The sequence below is a fragment of the Esox lucius genome, chromosome 4 (assembly GCF_011004845.1).
Source record: "Esox lucius isolate fEsoLuc1 chromosome 4, fEsoLuc1.pri, whole genome shotgun sequence".
Taxonomy (NCBI): Eukaryota; Metazoa; Chordata; class Actinopteri; order Esociformes; family Esocidae; genus Esox; species Esox lucius.
Window position 1 is genome coordinate 4,039,854 of NC_047572.1, and position 21,586 is coordinate 4,061,439.

Here is a 21,586-nt window from a genome sequence, read left to right on the forward strand (position 1 = left end):
TCGTTACACCCCTACATCTTAATCATATTTTACATTTTCAAAATTATTCCTGTGAGAATTTCAAATTTAGAAAGTAAAACAAAATGTTTAAAATACTTTCAATTATTATTAAAACACGTTACTTAAATTATTAAGTCAGTAACATGTAGTATTTTTTTACTATCAATAATTCACCTCAGTAATACCTGATTTGCTAAGTAACTCCAGTTCAAGAAAACTAAAATACTATGCAAATACTGTGATGGTGTGTAGGTAGACCTAAGAGCAGGAATGGGGCAGAGATTTCTCAAAATAAGAAACAAAAAATAGATTTTCTTTTTTAAGTGACAAAATGGCATAAACCAGTAGCATGAAAACTAATGTGTTGCCTTTTGGCTGTTCAAATCAATCTCACTGTAAAGACTGTTGCTAGTTGGTATATACATTGAAGGGTTTGTCTACCTAACACAGGCCATATTTCAACAAGAACCCCATGCCAAATGGTCAATGTAAACATTTCACATTCCTGAGGTTGGCAGAGTGTGAACTAAAGAGAGAGATTCTAAACACAGATGATTCTGTTGTTCTCATTATCTAGGCACTTTTAACTTCCAATAAAACATACTGTACATTCATATGATTCCACAGTATCCATATGCTGATATACTTCAGTTAGCAGCCCCCAGTGGTGGGGATAGAAGTCCTCCCCCATGGGAAAGGCATCAGATGTTTCCCCAGGGTACTGGCGATGAAGATTCTGGATCAACACCAGATCCAGGACATTCCAGGCAGAAACCCAAGATCTCTCCTCAGGCCCAAACCTCTCCCCATCCACTAAATACTGTAACTCCTGGCCCCTGTTTGCCGAGCTAACACAATATCCATAAAATTGCCAGTAGCCCCAGAATCCACAAAAGCCTTGAGGGCATAACATTGTTCCTCCCAGGAAGGAGACAGCCAGTAGAACCCGATGGTTGGCATGGGGGTCCTTGTGGAGATGTGATAGGGAGACACACACTTCAATGTAGGCTATATAACCACTAGAAACCATTTTGCAGTAAGAACATTTTGGAACGTTCATTTAATAGGACAACTCTGCTGCTTCATTCCAATAAATACTGAATGTATTTTATCCCTTGATTTGTATGGGTTCTCTAGTACTTAATCACTATATGCAACTGCAAATTCTAACATGGGCGAGACCTGCCTTTTCCAAAAGCTCCGGACAGGATGATCAGAAGTGACCTGATCCCCACAGTAGAGGCAGAGGGAACGACGATCCCTCATTCTTCTATCTCGCTCAGGTTGAGAAATCCAAGTCCCTCCCAACTGAATGGGTTTCTCTGATCCTGACTCTGGGAAACCCTGTCGATAGTTGAGCCATGACATCACGCCCACTGCTCCAGAATCAGAAATTGAAGATGTTTTCTCCAAGTCCATGATGGAAGGTGGAGATGAGAGCCCCCGCATACCAACCAATCTCTGCCACGCTACTGTCGCTTTTCCAATGCATGGTACCGGCTTGACTCCACTCGCCTCTACTCGTTTTGGGGGGCTTTTCCACTGCATGGTACCGGCTCAACTCTACTCCCCTTTTCTGCGTTTCTATTGAGCAAAAGTTAGGACAGTACCTGATACTGTTTTTAGTACCTGCTCCATCAAGGTTCCAAGTGAGCTGAGGCGATACCAAAAGGTGACGTGAAAACACGGAAGACTTCTGTTTGGACAAGAGTGACTCAAAAGCTACATTTCCACCACAGGAACTATACCCAGGAACTAGGAACTTTTCGAGGAACTCACTGCGTTTCCACTGCGGGAACAAGGGTCTAGAACCAGGAACTACATTTTACCCACAAAACAGTCCCTGCTCGGGAGGTGGGACTTTCCCAGAGTACCAGAACTTTTTGGGTGGGGCTTGCGGTGCTGAACAATTCAGATTGGTGGAGTAGTAGTGGAGTTTACTTACATACGTTTTCAACGTCCCTTTCTTAAATGTCTGCAGCCATCGTAAAGGAGTTAATTGTGCTTACAAACAGAATCACTTTTTTATGCAGAATATAAATTGAATGACAGATGGACCGACGACAAAGTCCAGGCCTTATTGTGTTCAGGACCAAATACAGCGGGAATTGGAAACTGCAATCCGTAATAATGTGTTTGTGAAAATACCCTGCAAGTTATGTGTGCTGAACATTTTCACACCGGGAAACAGTGCCGGGAGAAGCTTAAAAAATGTAAACAAGACAACAAGAAGATCGAGGATCACAATAACTGAAGCGGTTCTGACCGGTGGAGCAAAGTTTGACCGTCTACATGCGTTGCTGGGTGTTGAGATAAATTAAGTTTAAATAATGGTGATTTAATAACCATGTATTTTTATGTTTTTGTTTTATTAAATTGTATGTTGCAGCCAGGTATAACTTCCAAGGTTTAAAACTCCATCATACTGTTGAAATTCTCACACCTTATCTCTGGGAAGAATTGGTAAAGACTGTCTTTTTGCCACACTCACTCAGACTTTACACCTGGCTCAGTTAGAGAGACAGGATTAAAACCCAACCATTAACATACAAATGAAACTGCCGCCTATACAGCAGGAAGAAACCTGCTGTCTCCAACCCCCTGATGTTCTAGTCTAGGTTAGGACAATATAATGTAAATGACTGTAACCATGTTAAGATTTCACATCTGTATGCTAGAACCTGTTGATCTGTGACCGAAAATAACCTCAAGGGGGAAGAGTTTAAAGCATGCCCTTCTTCATTGGACAGCGAAAACAAAGAGATTCGTCCAACATGTCACCATGCCAACGAAGAGCCAATAAGGATGGGTTTTACCCACAAGAGTGAAAAGTAACCGTCCCTGTGGCAGGAGAAACCAAACCAATGGTTAATCTTGATTCGGGGCGAATATTTGTGGAAGCTTGAGGGTTACAACAAGTATTTGACATGTATTTTGACTTATAATTTCCTATTAATAAATCTTTGTGTTAAATTTTCATTTGGACCGAAGCCTCATCCTTCTTCAGAGATTCTGATACACGGAAATTCTTAACATGGGTCAGAGGTTGGCCTTCTATGGCACTGCGGCGACGATTAACTCGGCTGCTGCGTTTTTGGAAGCCATGGTGGAAGACACAGAAACTGGATAACCAGTCGGTTTAAGGTAATCACAATGTTTTACATGATGCATGTTAAATGCTATAACGTTATGTTTTGGAAAAGTAAGGATACTGTTCATGTTATTATACTGAACAGTATACTGTTCATGTTATTGTTTGTCATGGTTCCTCTAGACCAGACCTGGGCAAACTACGGCCATTTTCTACGTCCCTGTGCAGCCCGCGTGAGGCCAAACATAAATTATAGGGATGCACCGAAAATTCGGCAACCGAATAATTGACACAATCTTTTCTTTCGGTGTTTCGGTTTTAGGTTTTATTTTATTTTGAAAAGCGTTACGTTTGTATTACTTACGTATGGACGTATATGCGTGCGTAAGCTGAGAGTGAAGGTGAACAGCGACAAGTGACGCTAGCCAGGTTACCCACAAGATGTCGGCTCACGCTAAGAAAAGAAAAGTTGATAACGAATGCCATGTTTTCAACAAGACATGGACTGCCAAGTATTTCTTTACAGAAATTAAAGGTAAAGCTGTTTGCTTAATCTGTGGTACACAGGTCGCTGTGTTAAATGATTATAATTTGAATCGCCAAGACCAAGCATGAGGATAAATACAGAAATCTGTCTGATGGAGAGCGCGCGTGGGAGTCTGATGCGTTGCTAGCAAAACTGCAAACCCAAAAAGGACTTTTTACGAAACTTCACACCCCCAGAGATGCAGCCGTCGGGACAAGTTATGTAATTTCTCACAAAATCGGTAGCAAAAGTAAGGCGTTTTCTGACGGAGAGTTTATTAAGGAGTGATTATTGGACGTTGTTGTGCCTGGAGAAAAAGGGCACATTTGAGAACGTGGCACTCTCCCGACACACTGTAACAAGGCAGGTTGAGGACATCGCAGGAAACTTGGAGCTTCAGCTGAAGAACAGAGCGTCCGACTTTGACTATTTTTCTCTGGCTTTAGATGAGAGCTGCGATGTACGTGACACCGCCCAGCTACTCATCTTTTTACGTGGGATAACTGCAGACTTTCAAATCACTGAGGAGTTGGCAGCCATGCAGTCAATGAAAGGGACAACCACTGGTAATGACTTGTTCACAGAGGTAAATGCATGTTTGGACATGTTAGGACTGAAATGGGACAAGCTGGCAGGTGTGACAACAGACGGTCGTCCAAATCTGACGGGGAAAAATGTTTGACTTTTAAAGAGAATGCAGGATAAAGTGACAGAAATTAACCCTGTGCAGAAATTGACATTTTTGCATTGTATTATACATCAGGAAGTGTTATGTAAGACTGTTAAAAATTAACCATGTTGTTGATGCTGTAACTAAAACAGTAAACTTCATCCGAGCGAGAGCATTAAATCACAGACAATTTTTGAACATGGTGACATAAGCTATCACTGCACTGTCAGGTGGCTCAGCCTTGGCAAAGTACTGAAAAGTGTCTGGGACCTGAGGGACCAGATTCAGGATTTCTGTGTTAAGAAAGGACATAACATCCCGGAGCTTTCAGATAAAGACTGGGTGGCAGACCTCAGATTCGCTGTGGATGTGACTGCACTAATGAACAAACTAAATGTCAAACTGAAGTGCAAGGGCCTTTTTGTGCACGAGATGTACAGTGAAGGCTTTCATGAGAAAGTTGCAGCTTATCTCAAGCCAAATGAAGGACAACATTCAGACCCACTTGCCAACACTAAAGGAAGCCAAAAGATCAGCCGATCACATCCACAAGTACTCAACCATGTTAGAAGCACTGCATGCAGAGTTTGAGGTGAATTCAAGATTTCAAAACTCTTGAGAGTGAAATGCACATGGTTTCTTCTCCCTTCAACTGCAGTGTGGATAATGTTCAGATGGAACTCATTGACCTGCAGTCTGACACACTTCTGGCTGAGCACTTCAGGTCAGTCTCAATGCTGGACTTTTACTCCTCCCTCAAAGAGGACAATTTTCCACACTTGAGGAGGCATGCTCAGAGGATTCTAGTCCTCTTTGGATCTACCTATGTATGTGAACAGACATTCTCAGTGATGAAGTTCAACAAATCCAAACACAGATCCTCTATCACTGATGACTACCTCTCAGCTGTCCTTCGCATAGCCACCTCAGACATTCAGCCAGATATCAATGCCCTTGTTCAAGCCCAGAATAGACTGGATTATTCTCACTGAAGAGGTAAAATGAGGTGGAAAACATTACAAGTTATTGTTTGTTGTATTGCTGTAATTAACAAGTTAAAAAAAATATTGCACTGATTCAATAATTGCTTTTGTTTTCTTATTTGACCTTTACACCACAATTTCACATCGCCAAATATAAATATTTACAGAATAGTTTTATTCTTCTGATTATCAGTACCAGCTATTCAAAATATATAATTTAGTGCATTTTACAATGGGAGAAAGTTGATCAGAATTAAGTTCAAGTTATTGTTGGTGTGGCCCTCTGACACAATTCAGGTTTCTCATGTGGCCCCTTGTAAAAAATAATTGCCCACCCCTGCTCTAGACAAATACCAAAGTTAGCTACTGGAACATCAATGTTATTAGCCTAGCTAACATCCCATATTATCGGCCACCCCCTATTTGTTATAGTGATATATGGAGGATTAAATACTTACAACATTTTATGTATGGAATTTTCTGTTGCAAATCATGAACATCGACTTGCGTGACAGACCAGACGTAGGCTAATATCAGTGATCTAACTTTTTCCCTTCTTCACCAGAAGGCATGAAAGGTAGTTAAAACTTTCTAGTAAACACGTAATTGAAACTATGATCAGGCATTTGTAACACAAATAAAGAGGAAATAAAACGTTATTGGACAAAATAGTAAGGCGGCTGATAATCGAGCATGATGACCGATAATAGGAGGCGTATTTTTTAGCCACGTCGCTCACCAAAGTAAAATAGTAATATTTCCACTGGAATTTCAGAAATGATAATTAATAACAACATGCTAGTTAACATTTGTATGTACCTTATAATCACTAAACATTGACAACTTAGATTTTTCAGAGCACAATGCGAGGATCAAGGCCGTCTTCATAGAAAGCGATTTGAGAGAGCTCTGTTCCAAGGGCTCAAAAGGAGGTGCACAGAGCGCTCTGAGCACCTTGGAAAGATCTGAACTGAGGGGCACCGGTCCTGGCCACAGGTCGGAGACGACGTGTACCCAAAAGGAAACGCCTAATCAGCGGGTGGCTGAAAACAGTGTTACCAGCAAACCCCTCTTGACAAGCTGAGATCGCAGAGGCATAACCTCTAATAGTAGAGGGTGATCTCTCTATGTCGAATAGGTACTGTAAAAAGGACAGAATCAATTTAACTGGACAACATAGAGGGTCTAAGGAAGACCGCTCACACCAAGTCACAAACATGTCCCACCTCGTGGAATACAGTTTGGAAGTAGATGAAGCCCTAGCGCCCTGTATAGTGTGTACTACTGCAGTAGACAGTCCCCTTCTAATCAGCCTGTCCCGTTCAGGAGCCAGACCATGAGGGTCTCTGAGAGCGAAGGTGGGTGAATGATCGTTCCCCCGGCCTGGGATAGCACGTCCTGTCCGAGAGGGACTGTCCACGGGTGGTCCTCCAGCAGTTGAATCATTTGCGGGTATGTTGTGGAAATTTCTTAATACAATGTATTCTCACTGATTAAAATACTGAGTCCCACTGTTAAGATAGGTACAGGAATGTGTGGGATCTGGTATTTGCATAGGGGACATCTATTGTCTGTCCAGATGCAGATCAATGGGTTTTAGGACAGGATAGGAGAAGATACAGCAAGGGGGCAGTAAGGTCAGTTGGCCCCTTTGGGTAAACACTACAGTAAACATTATGGCAGGAAGGATAAGGTGGGGGGAGATAGCATTTGACGTGTGTGATAGAACAAAGGGAAAGGTGTTTGATTGACATGAAACAGATGGCAGCATCTTACCACACCCCTTTTTCCTATGTAATAAATACTGTCGAAATCCATCCATCCATCCATCTTCTTCCGCTTATCCGGGGCCGGGTCGCGGGGGCAGCAGTCTAAGCAGGGATGCCCAGACTTCCCTCTCCCCAGACACTTCCTCTAGCTCTTCCGGGGGGACACCGAGGCGTTCCCAGGCCAGCCGGGAGACATAGTCCCTCCAGCGTGTCCTAGGTCTTCCCCGGGGTCTCCTCCCGGTGGGACGGGACCGGAACACCTTCCCAGGAAGGCGTTCCGGAGGCATCCGAAAAAGATGTCGAAATGATGTTTTTATTTAGAAACTATTCACCGTTACTTTGTAACCTGTATACTTTCTCCTTGCAAGTTTCATTAAAACCGTTTATTGCGCAATTGATTTCTCCTGTCTTACCTACCATTTTCATAGAACTTTGGAATTTTAGAAATTGCCATCACAGGGTACCAGACCCCCGCGGGGTGATCCGGTGCCACAAGGATCAGATGTGGCCAATCCGATCCAGTAGACAAGAAATGCAAAGTAACAGCGGGAACACGTAAAAGGAGCCCGGTCATGTTGATATTGATATTTTCATCTGGCAGAATACACCTCATACCGATGAAAAGCCTTTGCTGGCTAACATAAACCCTGATGCACAGTTTTCCTTAGCTGTAGGCCTAGTAATGAGGATTTGGTGTGCATAATGATGGGAAATCCTGGTTGATGTGATCAGGAACAGATGTGCTTAATAGTGGAGACTGTGAAAACGGCACTGTGAAAGCGGTGCCAGCGGCGGGAGGCTGGCTTGATCACGGGTGACACTGTGACAGTGTAGGCAATTGGAAATCATCCTTTCATTTATTTATTTATCCCATTTATTGTCTTTATCAAGCAAATGTGCTTTAGGCCTTTGTAAGGCTATTCATGCCGATATCCTATGATCATAGCAAACTGGTCGACAGGGTCTCTTATTTTAACTTGTACATCACAATGAGATTCAAATTAAATTCTAATGGAATTATTTTGAATAATTAAATGTTGTGTAATTTTCATTAACTACATTTGTAGGGCCTAATAAAAAATTGAAAATATTATTGCCTGTGTTCTTAGAAATAATCATTCTATGTAGGCTATTCTTTTTTTGTGTGGGAAATTCTGTTAGGTAAAGTGGGACACTGTATTATGATTAAAATGAACTATTAGACACATGAGAAGTTTTAACCACATGTATTGATGAATTCAGGTGTACAGTAAATCTAAAATCCATTATTCAGATTTGAAAGATGATTTTGAAATCTCAACATTGTGCAAAAATATTGTCTATAAAAATAATTGCAATGTGGCTCAAATTATTTTGATCAGGCAATGTAATAATTGCGATAGCCAGGTGGCCAGAGAGTACCCAGACGGAAGCAGATCACTCTTAATGAGTGATACCCCCAGATAAAGGATGACGCTCCCTGTGAATTAACTGTAATGTTGATGACATACTTGATCACATGCAACGCGACAAAATCCGTTTTAGCTATAAACTTATTATTACAATCTTATTCATGAAATTCAAACATATAATCTGTATGAATAAGAAGTTTTGCTAATTATTTTATAGAACCATGAAGATCACAGTAATACATTGTTAGTGAAACAAAATAAAAACAATATCCTTGACCAGAGGCGTTGCTAGGATCACAATACATTCCGGGCTTAGCACCCGCCCAACCCCCAGAGGAGACTTCTTTGCCACACATTTTTCATGGATTTGTTGTGATGCTGTTGTTCTAACCACCGTCTTACCAGTTTTTAATATTAGGCCTGCATTAGTTTATGAAATCTCTCTGGAACCCAAAATATATTCTCAAACAACAGATGATTTATTTTCGTCACCAAATCATCCCTAGTTTCTATCTCATTGTCCTCTGGGTTCATTTTCTTAATCGATCCTCTTCCCCACCTTAACAGCTAGCCTTACTCCGCACTATTCTTTCACAGTGGGCTCTACGCTGCATCTTCATGTTTCTGACTGGTTCATTTGCTGTTCAGATTACCAGCACAGCTAGTATCGTTTTCCCTACCCACTCATGTTGTTACTTTATTGGGTTGTGGCTATTACTTTCGTTAGTCATAGAGCCATCACAGAATTGGAATGTTTTAAGAATAGGGGAGAGCGGGGTAAGTTGTCACATGGGTAAATTGTCACACTGCTCATACCTCAACACTAAAAAGGTGCTCTCTCAAAAATCAAATAGCTACTTTGTGTGACTACAAGTTCTATGGTCAACTTCCTATTCCCAAGTGATCACAATCACTCTAATCTGAGGTGAACACACATTTCTTTTTTAAAGGTTTTTATGCAAGAAAACCTTGTTAGGTATGAACGTAGAAAATTATAATTTTGCACTGAGAGGAGGAGACAATAGCATGTCTTTTGATACTTTATTTGCAGTCCTATGTTGAGCTATACTTGAGATTTAACCAACATTAACACGCATGTCAGTTTGGGGCAAGTTGTCTCAATGACCTTGGGGCAAGTTTTCACATGTGACCATTTGCCCTGGTATAAATAGACATGTAGAACATGCTCAGAAAACATTGTAATATGTTTTAATCAGCTCAGATGATATTATTAAATGTTACTGTAAATTGATTATTATATATACGTATAGTTTAAAGCAGCTGACATATCCCTAGACTAGCTAAGCCCTGAATGTACTGTGATCCTAGCAACGCCTCTGGGGGAAGGTAAGAAAGATTGTAAGAAAGATTGTAAGAAATTATAAAAGAAAGACAGATAATGACAACACACCACCTGACAATATTAAAGGCTGTGGGGCTGGTGAAGTTGCAGTTGCTATGCCAGCATTATTGACAGGCATGATTTGCCAGATTTTCTAGGCATGATTGTTTTCATTTTGAGTTCTTTAATGAAGTTGAATTTGGTTTGAATAAGAAATCAATATTCACAATGAATTAGTTGTGTTCTTATTTGTTGATAATCCAATGTAACAGCTTACCCTACATTGTGTGACAACTTCCCTGCTGATGGGGAAAATTGTCACACTTTCTATTTAACGGTCTACAATTCCATACTGAAATAAGATATGAGGAGGTAATGAATACAAAGTATGTGCCCAAGACTTCCTCCTTTCATTTGGAATGAAATTTATAGCATTGTGATGTATTGTGCCCTGTAAATGTTACAGTGTGAATAGTGTGACAACATATCCTGCTGTCCCCTACTCACTTTAACTCACTTTTAATAAATTGTGAGAGGCATGAACAGAACAATGTGTTGTATACAAACCTGATTCCAAAAAAGTTGGGACACTACAAGTGTGAATAAAAACAGAATGCAATGATGTGGAAGTTTCAAATGTCAATATTTTATTCAGAATACAACATAGATGACATATCAAATGTTTAAACTGAGAATATTTATAATTTTAAGGGGAAAATAAGTTGATTTTAAATTTCATGGCATCAACACATCTCAAAAAAGTTGGGACAAGGCCATGTTTACCACTGTGTGGCATCCCCTCTTCTTTTTATAATAGACTGCAAACGTCTGGGGACTGAGGAGACAAGTTTATGAATTGGAATGTTGTCCCAATCTTGTCTAATACAGGCTTCTAGTTGCTCAACTGTCTTAGGTCTTCTTTGTCGCACATTCCTCTTTATGATGCGCCAAATGTTTTCTATGGGTGAAAGACCTGGACTGCAGGCTGGCCATTTCAGTACCCGGATCCTTCTTCTATGCAGCCATAACATTGTAATTGATGCAGTATGTGGTCTGGCATTGTCATGTTGGAAAATGCAAGGTCTTCCCTGAAAGAGACGACGTCTGGATGGGAGCATATGTTGTTCTAGAACTTGGATATAACTGTCAGCTTTGATGGTTCCTTTCCAGATGTGTAGGCTGCCCATGCCACACGCACTCATGCAACCCATACCATCAGAGATGCAGGCTTCTGAACTGAGCGCTAATTACAACTTGGGTTGTGTAGATATATTGATTGTATAAGTTAGTGAACTGTTGTAAGCAATGAAGCAAAATATTAAGTGTTTGTAACATGAGCTAAAACTGAAGGTGCAAGTAGGAGAACAGGAAACCCTGTTCAAGCGGTTGCCTGGGAGAGAAAGATTTAGCATGTCTGTCTTTTGAGAAACAGGAAACAGGTTAGAGACACACACACATAGTCTGACAGACAAGACAGAAACCACAAGGGGGCAAGAAGATGTTTGCATTTATCCTTATAAGGTATAGAACTGGAATTGGATCAATGGCACACTTGCTTTGCTAACTTAACGCCTCTATCTTTTGGGCGTAGGTGAAGTATAAAATGCTGTTTTGACTGTTGATCCGTAGACATTGTGTGGCGACACTTGTCTCCAAAAGCTTTTGTAATAAATCACGTTTGTATACAACACATTGTTCTGTTCATGCCTCTCACAAGGATATGTTGACACAGAAGTGGAAATTGGACGATGGTCGGATCGGGGGATACATCTACAACCCAGAGCTACCGGAGGTTGCATTTTATGAATTACCCGAAGGCCAAGTGTTTAAGGCTGGTGTGACCGATCAAATGGTTTTTAATGCCAGTTTATGGGTCACCTTTCGAAAAGTGTTTTATTTGGGGCCAAAACAAGGCCCACATAATACAGTAGATGTACTGTTTAAAGTTGTCGAGGGGCTGAAAGAGTATGACTCTGTCAGATTGGAGTTATTTCCGGAAAATATCAGCGTGTTAGTTTGTGACTGCGGACTGATCGACTGACCTAAGACCCCGAAGCCCCGCCTTAAGCCAACACCTTCATCAACACAGCATAAAAACCGACAGACCGCCGGTGACATTCAAGCAGTCGGAAGAATTTACGAAACATGTCTCAAGATTACAACCAAGCGGTGATTGAAGAACCCAAGGCTGAGGACTGGCTGTGTGACGCCTGGGATGACAACGCTGAAGCCTTCTACAGAACCCCTGACCCAGACAGCTCGATTCCACCGGCATACCCAACAAGAAACTACCATTGGATTGACAGGGTTGGTGATCAACTAGGTCCTCTTAACCTGTCATACCTTTCAAATGCTAACAAGAGTTATCACAAAATGGACAAACAACTTGCACCAAAAATGTTAAAGATCATCAAAGCAACAATGGGTATGATTCTGGAAAACGTTGTTGGGGCTATTCTACACAAAGCATGCATCGGATGCGAAGTGGACCACCCGAGCCAGACAAGACATTCATGTCTCGAACCGCCTGAGTATTTTTTTGAGGCCCATTATGATGACATTGTGGCGACAGTTTTAACACTGCGACTGAAACATGTGTTGGTCAAGGCTTTGAACGCATCTGGTTTTCACACACCGATGACTGATGTTCACAAGGCCGCTGAGAACTTTCTGCACAAGCTCAAGTTGGACATCACACAGAGACTGAGTGAGAACAGGGATGAGTACATGGACACATTTAATGAGGATGTTGTATGCGACGCAGCGGGGTCATGGTGTGATGAAAGCAAAGAGTCTGTTGTCTAAGGCCAGGGTAGCTTCAGTTCTCATGTTAACATGTATATAAACAAAGACTATGAGAAATCTGAATGTTTGTGTAACTTTTCTGAATATATTGGTTGTGTAATTTCGAAAACTCAAAATAAAACATTGTTAAACATGTATTAATTCTCATTATTGCTCGAACACTCTACGATGTCTGAACAGGTTATGAAAAGTATTTACTATGACCCGGCAAACCCTGGTGCTTATGTGGGTAGAGAGGGTTTGAAAAGAGCATACTTGGAAAAAACCGGGGAGATCCTCAAAAATGGTGAGGCCAATGACTGGCTGCTCGCCCAGGATACATACACACTACACAGGCCTGTAGCTATACATTTTAAAAGAAATAGAGTTATTGTTCATGATATGAATTCACAATTTCTGCTGGATTTGGTTGACATGAGTGCTTACAGTGTGGAAAACGATAACATGAAATTTATGTTAACATGCATAGATGTATTAAGCAAATACGCATGGATTCGCGTGCTGAGAAATAAAAGCGCTATAGAAGTAAAGCGAGCATTTGAAGACATTAAAAGAAGGAAGAACACCACAAAAAGTCTAAACGGACAAGGGGAAGGAGTTTTTTAATTCACATTTTGAAATGTTGATGAAGAAGTACAACATAAAACATTTTGCTACAGGAAATGATGTCAAAGCGAGTATCGTTGAGAGGTTTAATAAAACAATTAAATCACGAATGTGGAGGTATCTGACAGCAGCCAACACTCACCGCTATGTTGAGGTTATTCAAGACTTAGTTCGTGGGTACAACCATAGCTACCATCGGTCTATTTAGATGAAGCCTGCTGACGTTTGTGAAGAAAATGTTAGATTAGTTCTCAAGAACCTGTATGGCACAACATTAACGAGAAATGGTAATCAAATCTACAAGTTCCAGGTTGGGGATACTGTAAGACTCTCAAAGCTGAGAGGTGCGTTTACAAAAGGCTATGAAAAAGGGTACACAGATGAATATTTTACAATAACAGAATGCATTCCTCGGGTACCTCCTGTATATAGAATAAAAGATTACGATGGTGATGTGATAGTTGGGACCTTTTATGAACAGGAATTGCTGAAAATAATCGTGGCTAAGGATCAAACTTTTAAAGTGGAAGCAGTTTTGAATGAGAAAGTACAGAAAGGGAGGAAAATGTGTCTTGTGAAGTGGCTTGGTTGGTGTCACGTCCTGGCTGTGCCCCTAGCCATCTCTGCGCTGGGCTCGGGGCATAGCCAGGACAGGACAGGAGGTGGCCTTTAGCCACCTCTACTCCTTTTTTTGGTTTCCCCAATTGGAGGCAGGTGTTAGTTATTGCCTCCAATTGGGGACCCTATTTAAGTTTAGTTTGTAGGCCCCAAGGCGTGGTTCATTTTGGTTTTGTGTATCCTGTGTAAGGAAGACCCACGTCACTGGTTGCTGCCTTTTTGTTTGTTGGAGTCCTTCTTTCTTTTTTTTGATTAAACATGGATTACCTTCCCTACCTCTACTCTGCGCCTGTGTCCTTTCCATCCCACGACCGTGAGAGAATGAACCACCACCAAGAGACACAGCAGAAATGGACGGTAGGGGAACTCCTCGGTTGGCCGGACAGCGACACCGAGGAGGAGGAGAACCCCTACTGTCCTCTGCGGCACACCGGGCCTCCACAGCATCCACCCCGGAGGAGACGTCGACGGAGGCGACGTAAGCAAACCTCCGTGTGTCCGCCCCAAGAATTTCTTGGCGGGGTGCTGTGGGGGCAGGCGGAGTGGAAGGACGCGGCCGTGCCACCCGTGCTCACGTGTGGGGTAGTCCAGGTGCCCCAGCCCTGCCCGGTGCCAGCTCCTAAGCGTCGGGCAACAACGCCGGTGGGGCCTATGAGGGCTTTCCCTGATATAGGGAGATGTGAGGACTGGTGGGGCTATCGGGACCCGCCGTACCGGTTCTCGCAGCCAGCGCCCCCCGCTGCCCGGGAGCCGCAGCCAGCGCCGCCAGCGCCCCCCGCTGCCCGGGAGCCGCAGCCAGCGCCCCCCGCTGCCCGGGAGCCGCAGCCAGCGCCCCCCGCTGCCCGGGAGCCGCAGCCAGCGCCCCCCGCTGCCCGGGAGCCGCAGCCAGCGCCCCCCGCTGCCCGGAAGCCGCAGCCAGCGCCCCCCGCTGCCCGGAAGCCGCAGCCTGCGCCCCCCGCTGCCCGGAAGCCCCAGCCAGCGCCGCCAGCGCCCCCTGCTGCCCGGGAGCCACAGCCAGCGCTCCCCGCTGCCTGGGAGCCGCCGCCAGCGCCGCCAGCGCCGCCAGCGCCGCCAGCGCCGCCAGCGCCCCCTGCTGCCTGGGAGCCGCAGCCAGCGCCCCCCCGCTGCGTGGGAGCCGCAGCCAGCGCCCCCCCGCTGCGTGGGAGCCACAGCCAGCGCCCCACCGCTGCGTGGGAGCCGCAGCCAGCGCCCCCCCCGCTGCGTGGGAGCCGCAGCCAGCGCCCCCCCGCTGCGTGGGAGCCGCAGCCAGCGCCCCCCCCGCTGCGTGGGAGCCGCAGCCAGCGCCGCCAGCGCCCCCCCCGCTGCCTGGGAGCCGCAGCCAGCGCCGCCAGCGCCCCCTGCTGCCTGGGAGCCGCAGCCAGCGCCGCCAGCGCCCCCCGCTGCCTGGGAGCCGCAGCCAGCGCCGCCAGCGCCCCCCGCTGCCTGGGAGCCGCAGCCAGCGCCGCCAGCACCCCCCGCTGCTTGGGAGCCGCAGCCAGCGCCCCCCGCTGCCTGGGAGCCGCCGCCAGCGCTGCAGCCAGCACCGCCAGCGCCCCCCGCTGCCTGGGAGCCGCAGCCAGCTCCTCTCGCTGCCCAGTGGCCGCAGCCGCCAGCTCCTCCCGCTGCCCAGTGGCCGCAGCCGCCAGCTCCTCCCGCTGCCCAGTGGCCGCAGCTGCCAGCTCCTCCCGCTGCCCTGTTTTCGCCGCCGCCCGGGCCCGCGGATGACTGGCCGCCGCCGCCCGGGCCCGCGGATGACTGGCCGCCGCCGCCCGGGCCCGCGGATGACTGGCCGCCGCCGCCCGGGCCCGCGGATGACTGGCCACCGCCGCCCGGGCCCGCGGATGACTGGCCGCCGCCGCCCGGGCCCGCGGATGACTGGCCGCCGCCGCCCGGGGCCGCGGATGACTGGCTGCCGCCGCCCGAGCCAGCGGTTGACTGGCCGCCTTGTCCCGCAGCGCCTTCATCTGCCCAGGAGCCCCCGCATCGTCCCACGGCGCCCTCGCCTGTCCCGGCCTCAGCGGCGCCCTCGCCTGTCCCGGCCTCAACGGCGCCCTCGCCTGTCCCGGCCTCAGCGGCGCCCTCGCCTGTCCCGGCTCTCCCTGTCCCTCCGCCGGCTCTCCCTGACCCTCCGCCGGCTTCCCCGTCTCCGGCTCCTTCGCCGGCTCTCCCACAGGGTTCTGACCCTCCGCCGGCTCCACCGGCTCCTGCTCCTCCACCGGCTCCTATTCCCCCGCCGGCTCCCCCGTCTCCTGCTCCTCCGCCGGCTCCTGCTCCCCCGCCGGCCGTCAACCCTCCGCCGGCTCCCCCGGCTCCTGTTCCTCTGCCGGCTCCTGTTCCTCCACCGGCTCCCCTGTCTCCTATTCCTCCGCCGACTCCCCCGGCTCCTACTCCTCCGCCGGCTCTCCCGCCGGCTCCGGACCCTCCGCCGGTTTCCCCATCTCCTGCTCCTCCGCCGGCTCTTCCGCCGGCTCCGGACCCTCCGCCGCCTCCCCCGGCTCCTGCTCCTCCGCCGGCTCTTCCGCCGGCTCCGGACCCTCCGCCGCCTCCCCCGGCTCCTGCTCCTCCGCCGGCTCCTATTCCCCCGCCGGCTCCCCCGTCTCCTGCTCCTCCGCCGGCTCTTCCGCCGGCTCCTGACCCTCCGCCGGTTTCCCCGTCTCCTATTCCTCCACCGGCTCCCCCGGCTCCTGCTCCTCCGCCGGCTGTCGACCCGCCGCCGGCTCTCCTGCCGGCTCCTGTCCCTCCGCCGGCTCTCCCGTCTCCTGACCCTCTGCCTCCCCGGCCTGTCCCTGCGGCTCCGCCTCCCCGGCCTGTGCCGGCGGCTCCGGGCGCTGAGCCTCCGCCGGTCCGGGTGTGGTCGTCCCGGTCTTGCGGTCGGGAGCCCGCGCCTTTGGGGGGGGGTACTGTCACGTCCTGGCTGTGCCCCTAGCCATCTCTGCGCTGGGCTCAGGGCATAGCCAGGACAGGACAGGAGGTGGCCTTTAGCCACCTCTACTCCTTTTTTTGGTTTCCCCAATTGGAGGCAGGTGTTAGTTATTGCCTCCAATTGGGGACCCTATTTAAGTTTAGTTTGTAGGCCCCAAGGCGTGGTTCATTTTGGTTTTGTGTATCCTGTGTAAGGAAGACCCACGTCACTGGTTGCTGCCTTTTTGTTTGTTGGAGTCCTTCTTTCTTTTTTTTGATTAAACATGGATTACCTTCCCTACCTCTACTCTGCGCCTGTGTCCTTTCCATCCCACGACCGTGACAGTTGGCCTGAGAAATTCAACAGCTGGATACCATTGGAACAAGTGGTTGACCTAGAAACTGGATAAAACTCCAGGATTTACAGGATCACGTCATTTACATTGACTGCGATCAGCATGGGTGACGGTGGCTTCTACATAACGCTGCCCAGTAACTCATCGAGACATGTCTATCCAAGCAACACGAGTTCGTGCTATACCACTAAATTTGCCAAAGGTATAGATTTGAAAGGCGATTGGGAAGTATCTTTGATAGAGTTCCAATACCCACATACGTGGAAAACTTTTACACGGGGCGAAAACGCATTTGAACTACTTGACTTGAAAAACGACAAAACTTGAAATATGAACTTGACACCGGTTATTACAGCAGCATATTAAAACTAGTGATAGAGCTCAACAGTCATATAAAAACACATGGTTTATCGGTGGGGTACGATGAATTTAAAAATAGAGTGTTTCTAAAAGGTGAGCCCCAGTTTAGTTTGAAATTTAGCGCAAAACTGGAACAGATATTGGGGTTAAAACCAGGCGAGTGGTGGCCCGCCACATGGTACGGAACATACCCCACAGATATTCTGGCGGGGTTTAACACCTTATACATCTACAGATATAATTGATTATCAATGTGTTGGTGACAGTCATGTCCCACTGCTGCGAACTGTACATATTACAGGGAGAAAGAATGAAGTTGTCACAGTGACGTACGACAAGCCACACTACGTACCTCTTAGTAAGAGACAATTTGATGAGATCTGTATTGAAGTACAATCTGATCAAAACCAGCTGGTTTCATTTGTAGTGGGGAAGGTGATTGCAAAATTACACCTCAGACCCGTCAAACAATCTTTTAGAGTTTAAGATGCAGCTGCAGAAGCTCTATGATGATCCTCAAAGGTATGTTGAATACTACACAACACAGGCCGGTAACGGTTTACCAGGGTATCATGGTAGCTTAGCAATGTATGGGGCCGGTCTAGGGGGCCTTTTCCGAGGGCTTTTCCGGATGGCAATACCTTTGTTGAAGCGCGGGTTCTCCATAGCAAAACCACATCTGAAGAGTGCGGCTAGGAATATAGTCGGCGATGTTGTCAACAGTGTTATGTCACGACAAACAAAACAGCAGGATAGTTCTGGATTGATGGTTATGTCTCGAGGTGTTAGACCACCTGGTAGGCGGAGCCTACCCAAGAGTAAAAAACGCAAGAATGAGACAAAAACCAGAGCCAAGGTTAAAAGAGGACATACACACCAGAGGACACTCAAAGGGAACACGACAAATCTGATTAAGAATATATTTTAGAGAGATGGCACTCCTACACCGTATGTCTGGCGAATGTATGAAGACAGAGTTGGATTTATTCACAGTTCCATTCACACAGACATCTATTGAGAAAAATACATACATTGAAATACCGACCCTATCAGCAATATCAGACGCAGCCCCTCTGGAGTTCTTTATTGCCGGGAATGGCGAAGACTACGTTGATCTAAACAATACTTTGCTGTACCTACGTGTAAAAGTCACTAAACCGGACGGAACTAATATTGATGCCGGAGCACGTGTTGGGGTTATAAACTATCCGATAGCCACCCTATTTTCACAAGTGGATGTCTCCTTGGGTGATCGTTTAATTAGCCAGAGTAGCAACACATACCCCTACAGAGCCGTTATAGAGAGCATTCTGAATTATGGATGTGATACATTAAAGACACAGTTTTCAGCTGGGTTGTTTTACAAGGATGCCGCAGGTCACATGGATGTTACGGACCCTGCAGGCGAGAATGATGGACTTACGAAAAGGGCAGCCTATTCGGTGGATAGCACAACATTTGAAATGATCGGCCCTGTTCATAGCGATATCTTCTTTCAAGAGAAACTTATGTTAAACGGCGTTGACATAAAGGTTAGGATGGTGCGCGGTAAAGATGAGTTTTGCCTTATGGGGGTCGGGGATGTGCGTTATCGTTTGCATATACTATCAGCGTCACTATTTGTCAAGAAAGTGTCTGTTTCACCAGCCGTGAAACTTGGACACGCTCAAGCGCTACTCTCAACCAATGCCAAGTACCCAATTGAAAGAGTGTGTATGAAGACATTTAGTTTATCGGCTGGGGGTCGTGTTTGTAACCAGGAAAACCTATTTTTAGGACCTCTGCCAAAATGTATTGTAATCGGATTGGTGGACAATGACAGTTTTACCGGAAGTTACACAAAGAATCCATTTAATTTCAAACATTATAATTTGGAGTTTGTCTATGTATTTAGATGGTCAGCAATTTCCTAGCAAACCATTCCAACCAAATTACACAACAGGGTCAGCAGTGCGTGAATTTTACCAATTGGCCTTAGCTTCAGGAAAACACCTAAAGGACCAAGCCTTGGCTATTGACAGGTCGGACTTCTTACACGGCTATGCCCTTTATGCATTCAACTGCGCGCCAGACGAGGAATGTGGTCAGCACATATCCTTGATCAAGTCAGGGAATGTACGACTTGAGATGAGGTTCAGACAACCACTACCCCACACAATTAATTTAGTTGTTTATTCAATCTTTGACTCCATTATCGAAGTGTCAAACCGGCGACAAGTCATGGTTGACTACTATTAGGAGAACTGTGTGGAAATGAATACCACAGAGTTGACCAGTGTTGTGAACCAATTTTCATCTAGGACTCATTTCTATGGTGTGCTGGCAAGTGACCAACTACCTAGGGTGCCTGTCCGAGATGTTGCATCAATGATGATTGTTAATACACACCCAAGCAATCAACCTGGGGAGCACTGGCTGGCTATTTACATAACAGATGATGGCATTGAAAGGTTTTATGACAGTTTTGGAAACCCCCCGGATTTTACATATTTTCCCAAGTCAATCAAGGCCTTTCTGAAAACCTGTGAGAATGTGGAATACAGTTCAAAACAAGTACAGGACCTGGTTTCAACCACGTGTGGACAGCATTGTTTGTTCTTTCTCTTTCTAATGACAAAAGGTCTGCGTTTTAAAGATTTTATGTCTTTTTATGCTGATGATTTACGAGAAAATGATGCCCTAGTCTCAAAGTTTGTAGCTAAGATGTACCAGAGTAAGCGTGATAAGCAAATGTTTAATTGCATACAACATGCTCAATCTTGTGAAACGTTTAATTTGTGCCATGGTTGTTGAAGAAATAGAAAAGCCAATCACGTGTATGTCAACTTTATTATTCAAAAATAAAAACATTTGTAAAACCACATCAATGTTTACATATTATTTTTCATACAACATTTATTCAAGATAAAACAAACATACAATGTATCACAAATAAAATTAAAACACATTAAAATGGAAGCCATGTTGCGGGGTCCGTGGTATGAGGTTCAAAGAAAGCTTTGGTTGTTTGAAAACCAGTTGCTGGTGGTGTGGCTAAATCATCCATTGTGTCACCAGACTTTTGTTTATACAAATTGATTTTACGTCTTACATGCGCATTTGGAATAGTTGTAAAAGGCATGTTGAGACATGCCATGGCCTCTAAAAACACACCCCACCCCAACGGTCTTCTATCGTCAGCAATTTTATTGGTAGCTGTCACACTTTTAACAAGATCCAATAGGTGCGAGCCCTTGATTATCTCTCCTTTGAAAACAAATTCACCATTTGAATTCCATGAAGTAAAATCTTTAGACCTGTGCATTCTATTAAGAATATATTCAACATTCTTTCTACGCTTCACAGGCACATTATCCAAAATTTAATCAACAAGGTCAACATTTCGGTCAACAGTTTGCTTATTCTCAGTCACGTTTACTACAGCAGACCCGGTCTCAGACCCGGGTAGACTTAAAGTCAGGGTGTTTGTATCAAGCTCCCCCTGGCGCACAACTGTCAAAAATCTTTGTAAAATGGCAGAGTATCTTTTAGCTTTCTCATGTAAATCCATATCAGGCTTCAACAGTATATTGCGAATCGATGAGTCCAAATCATTCTCAACAGATTGTCTTACATCGGTGCTAGTCGTTTTGGATTCTCGCAGTTTTTCTAACTGATGTTGTGGCACCAGAAACATTTTCTGAGCATGCTCCATGTTGTTTAACCCTGTCTCGATGCAATTAGACTGGTTAAGAATGGAACTGCAACGCTTAGTAAAGGCAGTAGAAAACCTCCAGATTGGTTGATGGTTTTTCTTTTCCGTGTTCTTTCTTGACATGTATATAATTTTGGCTTTTTGTCTCTTTACTTTTCGGAGCTGCGACTCGGTTAAGGGTATATTACCGCGCCTTAGATTAAGCGCTATTTCACAGAGTGATAGAATGAGGTAGGTGGATGCTGATTCTAAAATAACTTTTCGTTGACTTGCCGGTGCCTTAAATATCATTTTCAAAAGTGGTAAATTTCTACGAATGCGTTTAGACATGATCAAACTTTCTTAGGAACGTACACGAAAGGCCAATCCCCTGAAAATAACCCTGTTCTCAGACGGTAGTCTTCTGGTGTTGTAGCTTTAAAGTCAATAAGTAAATAACCAAAAGGCGGATGTGTTGCATCTTTAAAACTCTCC

General features: G+C 45.6%; 1 long non-coding RNA gene across 1 annotated transcript; it reads left to right on the top strand.

Annotated features, from left to right (window-relative positions):
* Positions 1-2,902: 2,902 nt before the first annotated feature.
* On the top strand, positions 2,903-7,170 carry LOC109615249. The gene is made up of 3 exons (XR_002196227.2): positions 2,903-3,144; positions 6,597-6,722; positions 7,138-7,170. It is a non-coding gene; the product is annotated as an uncharacterized LOC109615249 (long non-coding RNA).
* The last annotated feature ends 14,416 nt before the right edge of the window (positions 7,171-21,586 follow it).